Source organism: Caretta caretta, chromosome 6, assembly GCF_965140235.1.
Source record: "Caretta caretta isolate rCarCar2 chromosome 6, rCarCar1.hap1, whole genome shotgun sequence".
Lineage (NCBI taxonomy): Eukaryota > Metazoa > Chordata > Testudines > Cheloniidae > Caretta > Caretta caretta.
Genome location: NC_134211.1, coordinates 75,121,844 through 75,134,846, shown reverse-complemented (window position 1 = coordinate 75,134,846; position 13,003 = coordinate 75,121,844).

Sequence of the window (13,003 nt, the reverse complement as noted above, 5' to 3'; positions counted from 1 at the left end):
CTTGATACCAAATAATGTTCCTTCCGGCTGATGATTATCAAAAGAGAATTGAGATGTTAGCACCACTTCAGTCACGAAGATGGTGACAGGAACCACTGCATGATTTACCCAGAATTGTGGAGTGGAGATTCCTGATTCAGCGGAAGGCAGCATGCAAAGAGCACAGGTTTTGTGATGTGGAGGGTTAAAACATTTATGCCCACATGGCACAGAAAGGAAAGGGAACTTCCTCAGAACAGTGTTTAAAAATAACAATGTGACTATTCCAGCAATTCTGTAAGCAATTTGAGAGTAGCATATACTAACATTTCTGCAGCTCCCATGAGAACATTTTGGTCACAGACATATGTAATTTTACTGCAGCAATTCTGACAGATCTGTCCTTTGTCATCTGCAGTATTTTTTCTCACAGAAGGAATTATGAACTGATTTGCCTTTTGCTGTTACCATCTTGTTTCAAGATTCCCTGTGGAATTTGGGGTGATACAATGTACATCTCCCATTGAACTTCACCTTATGCTCCCTTCCCCACACGCAGATGACAAGTCTGATAGAAAACCTTCTATGGGGGATTTGAAAGTGAGGTGATGGCGACTACACTGAGACAGGTGAACCTCAGGAGATCTATGCCCAGAGGGTTAAGAATGATGGGGCCAGAGATCTTAGTATGTGTTCACTCAATGTCTATTATCACAATACATTAACTGACATTTATTTAAGTAATAAGTGTGGTCATGAGTAAAATATGAGGCAGTAAGTGGCTGCCAGCTTGGGATATTACCAAAGCAAATCCCAGGTGCTCACCAGCCCTGAAAGATGTTGATTGTGAATATATTACTAATAGCAAAACATTATTGCTAGTATAAGGGGAGTAGAAAAACAGTCTTGAAAATAAAGATTAAGATTAAAAGCCAGATCTTGTCCTCCATCCAAGCAGAACTCGGCACAACACTGGCTAGGGACAGGTAAAGCTGGCTGTACACTAATTTTACAATCCCCCAATCCTGGAGCGGAATCCTAGTGTAAATCAGAACAGGTTCCAGGCTACTCAAACTTATATCCAGCTGTATCTGGGCCCAATGAGGTGTTCCAGCATCTGGAGAGGGTCTAGCTACATAGAAGCCTACATGGAACCCAGTCCTTTTCCCCTGGAAATGCCCTTTGCACTGCTAAGATGAGGGAATGTTGTGAAGACTATTTGCTTTAATCTACAGGAAGATGCTTTCTTTACATCTGATATAAATTCAGGCCTGGTGAATGTCAATGTGCTTCTACTGAAATCAATGAAGTTGTTTCCACTTAAACCAGGTGTAAATCTGGCCCAAAATTCTTTACAGGTCTTATAAAAACAGAATATACTCTCTGAATATGAAACCTAAAAAGCACAGCAACAATATGTATATTTGGTAATGATATGAGCAGCATTTGTTAACTTTAAGTATTAAGGTGAAGGATAGGATTTGGGAGGATATGACACAGTGCTTGAAAACACAAAATGGAATCGTATGTTTCTATGACATGCACAATCACTGACTGTAACTCCATTAGTTGATGCTGTCAATGTAGACCACATAAACCACAGACTTATTGAAAAACTGCAAGAGTATATTGTTAGACACTGTGTCTGAGTCCTACACAGCAAAACACGAGATGCCACATCCAATCTTTGGAAGCACACAAGTATTAAATAAAAGCTTTATCACCAAATCAAGATAACAGCTTTTTGTACTTCACCCACCATGTTTTTGTCCCACTTTTATTCCATTATTGGATGTTTTCAGACCTTTTTGAAGAGTGTCCTTGATTCCCTAGCATCACCTCATAATAAAACACCCCACAGCCTGATTCTTCTTTGCCAGCTTCAGTACATCAAGTGACATAAAACAGATGAATAAGTGAGATGAACATGTTTTGCTTGATTCCTCCCCACTCCTGGAGACAAATTCCTTCTTTCCCTGTTTTGAAGCCTGAAATCTTTGAAAACTAATATAGTTGTAAGTGCGCTACTCAGATGGTTTTTGAAGATGGTGTGTGAATAAAGGTAATTACAGGGTTCACGTAAGGTGGCAAGGTTGGCACATGCTAAACGCTTAATATTATGCAGCCACCCCTTAAGAGTGCTCCAAATCCATCAGTCATCATGGAAAAATTAGAAGCTTTACTGGATTTCTGCCTTTCCAAACAGGTCTTTTAAACTTCTTAATGGACTCCATAATTCTGCATTTAGGCATGAAGGATTTAGGTGAACCTGTTTCTACAGCATGCTGTTGGGTAGCTTGGAGCAAGTCAAGAGAAGCAATTCAAAACAACTCGCTATTTCATTAAAGTGACAGCATTAATCTTGATGCCCAAACCTGACTCATATTGTCAAAAATTAAAACATGACCTCTTGAATACAAATAGGTCAACCCTCCCATTCACTGCAAATGGTGATCTTCTAAAGGAGGACACCCATGTTACACTCTGCTTACTGCTGCTACTACTACTATTACTACATTTATACTCTCATTTCAAAGGCTCCCAAAGAATATGAGACATTAGTTCAGTACTGTGGCATACAGTGCAATCCATTAAAAAATGGTAGAAGTTTATGGAAAAATGTAGGCAAGTAGAAGATACCTTGAGTCTTCCATTGAAAAAGAAAGTGGAGATATAGGAGTCCCCACAACACCCTATAAATATACTTTGCAGTGGGTGGCCCTGTGTACCTTTGCATGGAGTGAGGGTCTCATATAAGAGCAAATTTCTTTTATCTTTTGTCAAATGGATAAAGAAACAAGACATCATTCCTATCAACCCTTTGGATACTTAGGAGATACATAAAATTAAATGCTGAACTGACTAAAGATTCCTACAGAAGTCACTAATTGGCTACTGGGACTGATCCTTGGTGTATGCCTTGTATTTCTTATCTACATGCCTTTTAGTTCCCACTTAAAAATGATTTTAAAGCTTTGAGTTCAACGATTAGGTTCGTGGTTCTCCCCACTTATTTCATTTTTCTGCTTTCCCTTCACCATTTCAATCAAATTGTGATACTCAGTATGGAAACAGATTGGTAGACGATGTGCCTGATTGTTTCAGAGACTTCCCAGTGACCCAAGGAATGGATTAATCCATTTGGAGTCGAACCTTTTTAGTCTAAGTCTGCATACAGGTCCCCTCAGAACAGGGTCTTTAATAGCTCATTGCTTGACATGTCCCCCTCCATGCAGTAAATGTGTCTTAACAAAATGATCTTGAAGAAGAGTGATGCAATTGCTATGGTTAAGTATTTCAAAGCTTTTCTCTTTCTCTTCCTTTTCTTTATCTCTGAGGTAGATTCCACGATTGTGGAGGTCTGTTCAAAAGTATCCTTTTACAGCTTGTTTCTTTATCTTTACTGTCGACAAAGATTGGCACTTTTTCACTAATAAACACCTCTGTTTTTCAGTATCAGATGGTAATCTATACGACCTACATGCAAAAGAAGGGCAGGGGCTGTCCTACTTCCATGAGAGCTTTGCTGTTTGCTTCAATGAGAGCATGATCAGGCACTAATTTTTGTTAAACCACTTTAATTTTCCAAAATACTTGTCCAATGCTTATGCAGTACTATCTCGTGCTGCTTTTGGTGTTCCTTGTGTTGCAGTTAATCAAGGCAAATACAAGTTACAGGATCTGGGTTCAATTCCTGTCTCTGCCACAGACTCTCTCGATGACCTTGGGCAAGTCACTTAATTTCGCTGTGCCTCATTTCCTCATCAGTAACCATACTCTCTTCCACCCTTTGTCTGTCTTGTCTATTTTGACTGTACCTTCTTCAGGTTAGGGACTATTGCTTCCCATGTATATGTACAGTGGTGGGGCCAGATCTAATTGAGGCCTATAGGTTTGACTATAATATAATTATAATTAATAACAGCATAACCTAATATGTATTCTAATTTTGGAAATGTATAATATTTTCACATTAGCTATAACTGTCAAGGTCTATTGATTATAAATGCTTTAGATTTCAGAAATAACAGGTGGGGGGTGGGGGTGAGATGCACAGTATAAAAAACAATGGCACTTTGCAGACATTTAAGAGAGGAGTGACTTAGTAATGGAAGAATTCTACCAAAAACACAGAGCACATTTCCAACCACGTGTTCTATGTTGCACTTGTACAAATTTCCTATTTATAATGAATAACTGGAAATACTCTGTAGTATCCCAGATCACAAGAGGAGCAGTATGCTTCTTGACTGCCACACGTTTCCTACATGAAAATAGGCTGTTTGGGTGAATTGCCATAGTGTAAGTTAGATTTGGCAGAAGAGAAGAAATTCTCTCTCTCTCCCTCCCCCACAAAGACAACTTGCACCTGAACAGTTCAGCGAAGTTAAAGCATTTTTGTTAAACCCATAAACTCAAGATAATTTAAATTCCCTTGCTTTCCAAAGATAATGCAGAGATCTGAAGCTAAGTCTACACTATGAGTGAGGAGTGTGATTCTCAGCTCGTGTAAACGCTAGCTCTCATCTGAGCTCACATGCTAAAAATAGTAGCATCACCACAGTAGCACAGGCAGCTATGCCACCTGCTAAATGCCCTGAGTACAAACTTGTATGAACCCTATGGGTACAAACTCAGAGCTGCTAGCCTGTGGCACGGCTGTGTTATCCATGTTGCCATGGCTACACTACTATTTTTCATGAGCTACCTCAGATGAGAGCTAGAGTGAGTAAGTCTAAGCAAGCTGGGAATCACTGTCCTACCTCATAATATAGATGTAGCCAAAGACTTATACATCATATGATGGTGTGATTTAAGAATAGCGTGAACGACCTGAATCTGAATTTTTCACTTTTGTGAATTCAATCAGACCATTTACATTACTTTACCATTGTTCTTAGTGCAATTAAATTCATTTTCTTTGTCTCTAATGAATTTTTGTTTGTTTTTTTTAAAGGGTGAGGAGGATAAGAAATACATAAGTTATTACTACTGATTCATTGACGGCAAAGCAGTTTTCCCACACCTCCCCAAAAACGTGTGTTAACCCAACTTATTATTGTTAATCATGTTTATTATGGTAGTGCCAAAAGACAACCAAGAATGGGATCCCATTGTGCTAGGCACTGAACAACCACAAAGTAGTAGATGATCCCTGCCCTGAAGAGTGTATTATATAAATAATGGGAGGACACAGCTAGTAGGGGTTAGTTTAGCATTCACAATCTAGCTTGTCTGCTGAGACTGTCAAGAAATGTGCCAATTAGTGATAGTTGCGATGGTGGCTTTGTGAAGTGGAGACTAGATATGAACCAAAGGCAGCACCTTGAAAACTACTATCTTCAGATTTAAAGGGATATGGATTTGAATCCCTGTATCTGAATCCCTAACCTCCCTACAGCTTTGATTCAGGAGTTGTATCCATAATGGGAAGGGCTTATTGTCTACTTTCAGTTATAGATTATTTTAGTTCCACCTAATCTGAACTCAAAACCTAATGTGGTCTCCAATCTGAATCCTAAACACTAGTTTATACCTAAATCTAAACCTCACTTCCTTGGCCTTAATCTACAGGACTGATGTCCACCAAGAATTGGACAGAGACCATCAAACTCATTTTACATTGGCCAGTGAATTGCCTGCAAGTGTTAGCAATCTGGATTCAAATCCTAGAACTGAAAGTTTCTGATTTCTGATTGCCAAACATGAGCCAACCAATGTCTCTTCCTCCCACCTCTACAAAAATTCTGAGTATCTTGAGATTTTTACATTTTAAAAATTACACACAAGGATTCTGGGCCACATACCAACTTGCAACACTTATTTGCTGTCATGTAATTTTATTGAGAAGTTTATGGACAAAATACAATAAATTGATCCAGAGAGCAAAGAGATGTGAAAGAACCAAATATGGGTAAGACTAAGGGGTTATCTTCGCTACTGGGGTAAGTCGACCTAAGTTGCACTACTCCAGCTACATGAATCATGTAGCTGGGATCGACGTCACTTAGGTTGACTTACCGTGATATCTTCGCTTCACTGCATCGACAGGAGATGCTCTCCCATCAACTTACCTTACTCTTCTTGGAGAGGTGGAATACCGGAGTCGAGCGGAGAGTGTTCTGCCATCGATTTAGCAAGTCTTTACTAGACCTGCTAAATCAACACCTGCTGTATCAATTGCAGCAGCGTCAACGTCCCCGGTAGTGAAGATATGCCCTGAGCCTTTATGTCTAGCCCTGTGTAAGTGGCAATGTACAGCTGCACTGCCTTAAGGAAGGAACTCAGAGAATCACAATTCCTTTTCCAATTTTCACCAACTCTTTAATAGAAGCCCATTACTTCTCCCCCATGCTGGTTTAGCAGTATTGGCCAGCAGCGGCCAGGAAGAGGATGGGAGGTAGAGCCAAAGTGCTACCCACTCTTCACCCATTTTCCCACCTGCATAAGGTTGGGAGTAGGGGCCCCAGGGCATCTGCTCTTCACCCCCTGTGTTCAGAGTAGCAGTCTGAGTAAGCCATGTATGAGAGTTGGGGGAGCCCTTATGCTCATTTATTTCCCTCTGCAGCTGTGGGCCAAATTACAGTCTTGTGCTGTCTTACTTTGTAAGAGACTTCCAACGTAACTGACAAACAATTTAGCTAAATTGCACCTAAAGCTGCGGTGCAAAATGTTTTTAAAACTGCAACCCTCAACACCCCCTTTGGAATTCATGTAACTAAAGTAAGCAGATTGAAGCAATGTGAACTGAACTTTTTTTTAAAAAAAGATTAAGTTGTTCTTGTCTTGTGTGAGCCTTGGTATGTTTTGGGAAGCATGGAGCGAACTTTTACAATCAAGTTGAAAAATGCTGACAAAAGGGTTTACCGTATAAACACTGATAATAGCTCCTACCGTAGTCCAGGAAACCGATTACATGGTCATTCTTTTCCTAACTGCTATCTTTACTATCCCCTGGATAAAGGAGATCTCTTGAGGTGCCATTGTATAAAGAACTGAACACATCTGATGGTGTAAGCCCTGAAGAAGGCAGATATTGCTGAAAAGCTGGTAGATAGTAATTTCATTCACAAACAGGTTACTTGAAAATACATCAAAAAGACCTGATGCATTTGCTGTGATGTTTATACCATTTAGAACTTCTGCCATAAGAGCACTAACATATACTGCTATAACTGCAGACTACTTCAGGATCCCATTAGTTTGTGACAGTTCTTAATGGATTGGGGAAGGCGATTTCACAATGAATTCCCAATTTTCTTGTGTGTTAAATCTGTGAGCCTGGTGTAAGCCTACTGGATGAGTCCAGATTTACTAGGTGGCCATGCTGGGGCTTGTTCAGCAAAGTTCAACTCCCTAGCAAAGTGCTCGATGTGGATCTAAAGACTACCGGTTTATGTTTCACAAGTTGTTGTTGTAATCAAATTGGCTGTGGGCCTAAAGCAAGCTGTGCGACTCAGTGACCGTTGCAATCCGAGCACCAGAGAAAGACAAAGAGCGGATACATTTGGAACTCCCAGCCATGGATGGAACTGTTTGGAGAGTTTTTTTGCAAAGTCCAGTTTTTGGGGAGCTTCGGATTAATCTGAGATTTTAAAAAGTACTTGCTTCATTAAATGCTGTTCCTCAGTAACATGCATGTAACACCTACCTGTGGTGAGTTTAATTTTTATTTAAAGTCATTTAAGTTTTAATAGGATACGATATTTCTAGCATCCTGTATTAAAAGTTTTGTAAAGTTGCTGTACCTTATAAGGTCCTGCTTCAGCAAAACACTTAAGCATGCTTAACTCTAAGCAAGTGAGCAATCCTTTTTTATGCAATAAAACACTTAAGCACATGCTTAATTAGATTTTAAGCAAGTGCCTTAATTCCTAATGATTTTAATGGGATTTAAGCACATGCTTATATAAAAGTATGTGCTCCCGTGCCTTGCCTTGAACAATAGCCACCTCTATCCCAGAAGCTGCTACTTGGAGTGGCAGGTAGAGAGGTTCCCATGTATAGTATGAAAAGTGCTTTGAGATTAAAGACATTATGTAAACATAAAATGACTCTAATTTCCCTTCAGATAAGTGACAGTCCTGTAATGCAGGTCTCTTGCTTAAATTCTCTCAAATTATTAACAAGTATTTTGGTAGCATTTTTGTGCTATATCTCTGGGATCAATCAGGGATGAGAACACTGACTCAATGCTGTAGGGAGGATGTATCATTTGGCCCAAAAGAACTAGTCACACCTGTTCTCCCTTTTCTTCAAAGAAGGGAGAAATGCACATATCACTTGAGAGTGAGTTAAAGATATCCCTGGATAGCTCTAACTTATGTAATAGTCCTCCCACTTTCTCTGCTAGTGATGCATTGCTATTTCATGAACAGCTATCTCTATAAACTTAAAGCAACCCCACTCATTTGCACACATCTATACACATTTCCTTCACAATATCGTCGTACATCAAAGAGCTAAAAAATGGACTTTTATGGAAAAATATGGCATACATTTTTAAATAACCTTAGGAACTCAACAGTTACACCAGTGGAAATTGTGACATGATTATCAAAAAGGATTAGATTACATAGGAATTGCCATACTGGTTCAGATTAGCTATCCATTTAGTCTATAGGATCCATTTCTAAGGGTGACAAGTACCAGATGCTTCAGAGGAAGGTGAAAGAAACCCCCATACTGAAAAATTATGTAATGGAGAGGGTTCTTCCTAAACTCAGGCAGCTCGTGGGTGGCTTATGCCTTGAAGCGTGAGGATTCATATCTCCTAGCAATGTTTATCCTAATTTATGTAACTGTTGATGTGATTATCCATACCCTGCCTGTGTGAAAATTGCCATGAGATTTTTAATGAATATTAATACCACCTTGGTTTTACACCCCAGCTGAAAGCGATCACAGCAATCTAGCATCACAGAGTCCCTCTGTAATTCTGCTAATGTACTGGTCAAATCTTTGTTAATCCAACCAAAGCTGTTGGTCCCATTGATATCTTGAGGTATTTAGTTCCTTGGGTTATATGTTACATAAAACAATAATTGCATCGCTGCCTTTGTGCCTCTCAGGCACTGCAAAGGGATCAGAGAATTGCTGTAACCCCCTAGCTGGGCATTCTCAGTGGGTGGAGAGCTGGGATAGCTGAGTCCTATACCACCTTCCCACCAGCTCCAAGCACAGAGGGTATATCAGGAGCAGGGATGGATATGTTGTGAGTGGGGAGGAGGAGCAGTGGAGGACACTCTGCTCTGGTTAGCCTTAGCTGGCAGATGGTCCCCTGAGAAAAATGGCAGCTAGCGTATGTCAGAACAGCCACTGGGTTGCTCTAAAATGCAGAGGAGATGGGGGCGAGGCACAGAATCAGAATGTCTTAACACATTCCCTAATTGCTCCCAAAAGAATCTGGCCCACTCTTTCCTTTTATTAATTTTATACTGTTGCCTTTTAATTGCAGTGCATGGCTCTTTGTTTTAGTACTATAAGAATGGGTAAACAGGGGGGCAAGACTGACCTTCATTATTTTATATACCTCTATTGTGCTCCCTTTTATTTATCTCCTCTCTAAATTAAACAGTAGTTCTCCTCAAAGAGGAATCGGTTCATGCTTCTAATTGAGGGGACTATTGTTGGATCCCTTCTATTCCTGCTATAGTTTTTTTGTAATGGGGTGACTAGAACTGAACATAGTATCCAAGATAAAGGCATTATATTGATTTATATAATGGCATTATATTTTCAGTATTGTTTTTTCTCACTTTCTTTATATATCTGAACAATTTCTTTGCTTTTTATTTTTCCTGAGTGGTAACAATTAATTTAGAACTTATCAATGTGTAGAAGTAGTTCAAATTACTCCTTCCAATGTGCATTACCTTCCATTTGTCAACACCCAGTTTAATTTGCCATCATGATGTCCATTCACCTCCCTTTGTTTATTTCCCTGTGGAGATCCTCACAGTCTTTTCTGGTCTTGACTAACCTCAATAATTTTGTTTCATCTGCAAATGTTGTCACCTCACTGTTAACCCCCCTACTCCAGAGAAATAATACATATATTACACTAAACTGAAGGCAAAGTAAAGACCGAGCCACAGAGATGGACCTAATATTCAAAAGGAGTCTCCACGGCACAGCATTTTGTGTATGTGTCATGATTTTGTGATGTCAGATGTTAACGACATATTGTGACAAGTCACAGAAAGGTTCATTCATCCCTGTGCAATCTAGCAGAGTGGAAAAAAAGCTGGATGTTAGCAGTTCTGTCTCTGACTCATGAAGTGACCTAAGACAAGTCACTTAAGGCCACATTGTCCTTGGTCCTTTCACAATGGGGGAAGGTACAAAGAGCCTTTCCCCAGCACTTTGAGCAGCCCATATAAGGTATAATATGTACAACTGAAATCCCTGTGTTAGCTAAATGCAGGGATTTCTCTCTCTGTACTCCCCTGTGGACACGCAGTTCCCCAGAGGATTTGGGGACACAGCTCTACTCTCTTCTGGCCTGACCAACAAAGAAGACTGCACAGGGACATCATTGTAATGCACATGCTGGCTCCTTACTGGGCATTGTTACCCTCCCGGAGAGGCCTCCACAATCCCTTCAGCACAGGAAAGAGAAGTAATATCCAGAGATCAGAAGGAACATGACTCAGAGCTGGTGACTGAGCTGGGGGCAGCCACCTGGGAGGTGGCTGCTAAGGGAAGGCTGAAGACCAGGCAGTCTGGGAGCTGGGGCTGGAGGGTCTCAAAGCTGAACAGAGATACACCTTGTTGTTGGCAGGAGTCTAACACTATCTGCAACAGAGGATACACAGCTGTGACCTGCAGGCAGGATGACAGTGTGGAGGCAGTACAGTCACACTGTTATCTTATTAGCGTTCTACTGGTCTGGCCTTTGGGGGCTGCATAGGGTAGCCACCTCCAAGGTGCAGAAAAAAGAGCCACTGCCCCCCTCCCACACACACCAGCCTAACCTTTCTCTTCCTCTCTCAGCCATACAGTTGCCAACCCTCCAGGATTGTCCTGGAGTCTCCGTGAATTGAAGATTAACCTTTAATTAAAGATTATGTCATGTGATGAAACGTCCAGGAATACATCCAATGAAAATTAGCAACCCTAGGCACCAAACCACCACCACCAGCAGTCTGATTCTCCACCCACACGCCCCCTCATGCAAGTAGTGGTGCAGCTTGCAAGTACAGGACTGAGGGCAGTTCAAGGCCTCTTTGCATCTTACCTTCCCTGCCACTAGCTGCACTCCAGGCCCTGTCTGGCCGGAGAGGAAGGAGGCACCAGATCACTGTCAAATCCACAATCAGCCAGTGGGGTAGGTAGACCCACAGCAACGAACCCGCCTGCCCCCTTCCTCTTGACAAGACAGCAGCTAGAGGATCCAGATGACCTTGGAGCATGCTGCGAAGGAGGGGAAGGCAGATGAACCCTCCAAGGGACACCTGGCTCTTAAAGCGATAGGCCCATGGGAAGTCTTTGCTGAGCATTTCCTCCCCCTTCACCTCAGGATGGAGGAGCAGGGAAAGGCCAAACTGCACCCCCACCCCCCCCGGACACTGCATCTTTTGGACATCAAGGCAGTAAAAAAACGCAGCCAGGCCAGTTAAAAAACAGCCAGGTGGCAACCCTAGACTGGGAACTGCTATGTGCTGTATTTATCTGTCTTACTTTATCAGTGTTCTAGAAGTTGTCCATTGGGTGTTTGTGCCATTTCAGGCAATTGTGATAATAAAGTCCTCTTTCTTCTTAAGTGTATGAGCCTTGGGAACCAACTGAGGGCTAAACCCTGAAGAGCCTACAGCTTAGGTGCCTACAGCACTTACCTCTGAATGTATGGTACACCAGAACACTACCAGACACATAGGAGTTGGCATACTACAACTCTTGCATGGCATATTGTCATGGGGTGGTTACAATGTGCTTCACCCTGAACAATATACCAGTGGATATGCTTCCCCTGCACACTGGGAGGCATTCAGCTTCCCTGAAGCAGAATACTTCCTGGTGCTGCATTAATACAATGTGGTTCTGCACCAACCCCAACATAGTACTCTGTTCTCAAGGTACGATTGAGCCCTCCACCTCAGTTACCCGTTGTAAAATGGCAACAATAATGCTCATCCACTTTTGTACAGCACTTTGAAATCTATGGATGAAAAAGGGCTCTTTTAGAACAAAATGTTATTATTACTCCCATCATCATGTCATCCTATAACTGAAGAGAGACAAGAACAATATCTGCTGTGGATCCAGAAGAGGAAAATTTATGCAAGACTCTCCATTGCTGATTACTATCACCTTGGTAGTAAACAGACATGCTCTGTGGAAGTAACTGGATGATCCCTGTGTACTGTTGTACATGTTTGCTTTGGCAATTTTTCTCGTCTTCTCGGTGATAATACACATGGCCTTTTCTAAGGCTATGTCTACAGTGTACCGATGCAGCTGCACATCTCTTGTGTAGAGAGCCCTCCCGTCGACATAATTCAGCCAACTCCAACAAACAGTGGTAGCTATGTCGGAGGGAGAAGCTCTCCCGCTGACACAGCACTGTGCACACTGCCACTTATGCCAGTGAAACTTTTGTCTCTCGGGGATGTGCTTTTTTCACATCCCTGAGCAATATAAATTTTGCTAACAAGTGGTAGTGTAGACATGGCCTCAGTCAACAATACTTGCAACTGTCACTCAAGCTAAGTGCACAAAATTACATCTAGACTTTGCTTGTTCATTTTTCTTTGCTTCTTCCCTGTATTGGAACCACAGAGGTTGAGAAAAATAACACTTTGCAATTATGTACCACTTTTTATCCTTTAATCTCTGAAGCACCTTGTAAAGGGTGGTAAGCATTATCATCCCCATTTTACAGATGAGGGAACTGAGGCACAGATTTTAAATAACTGGTCAAAGATCAAACAACACTAGAGTAGCAAAGTTGGGAATAGAAGTCAGAACTGCTGACTTTTAGTCTTGTGTTCCGTCACTAGACCACAACTTCCCCTAAACAACA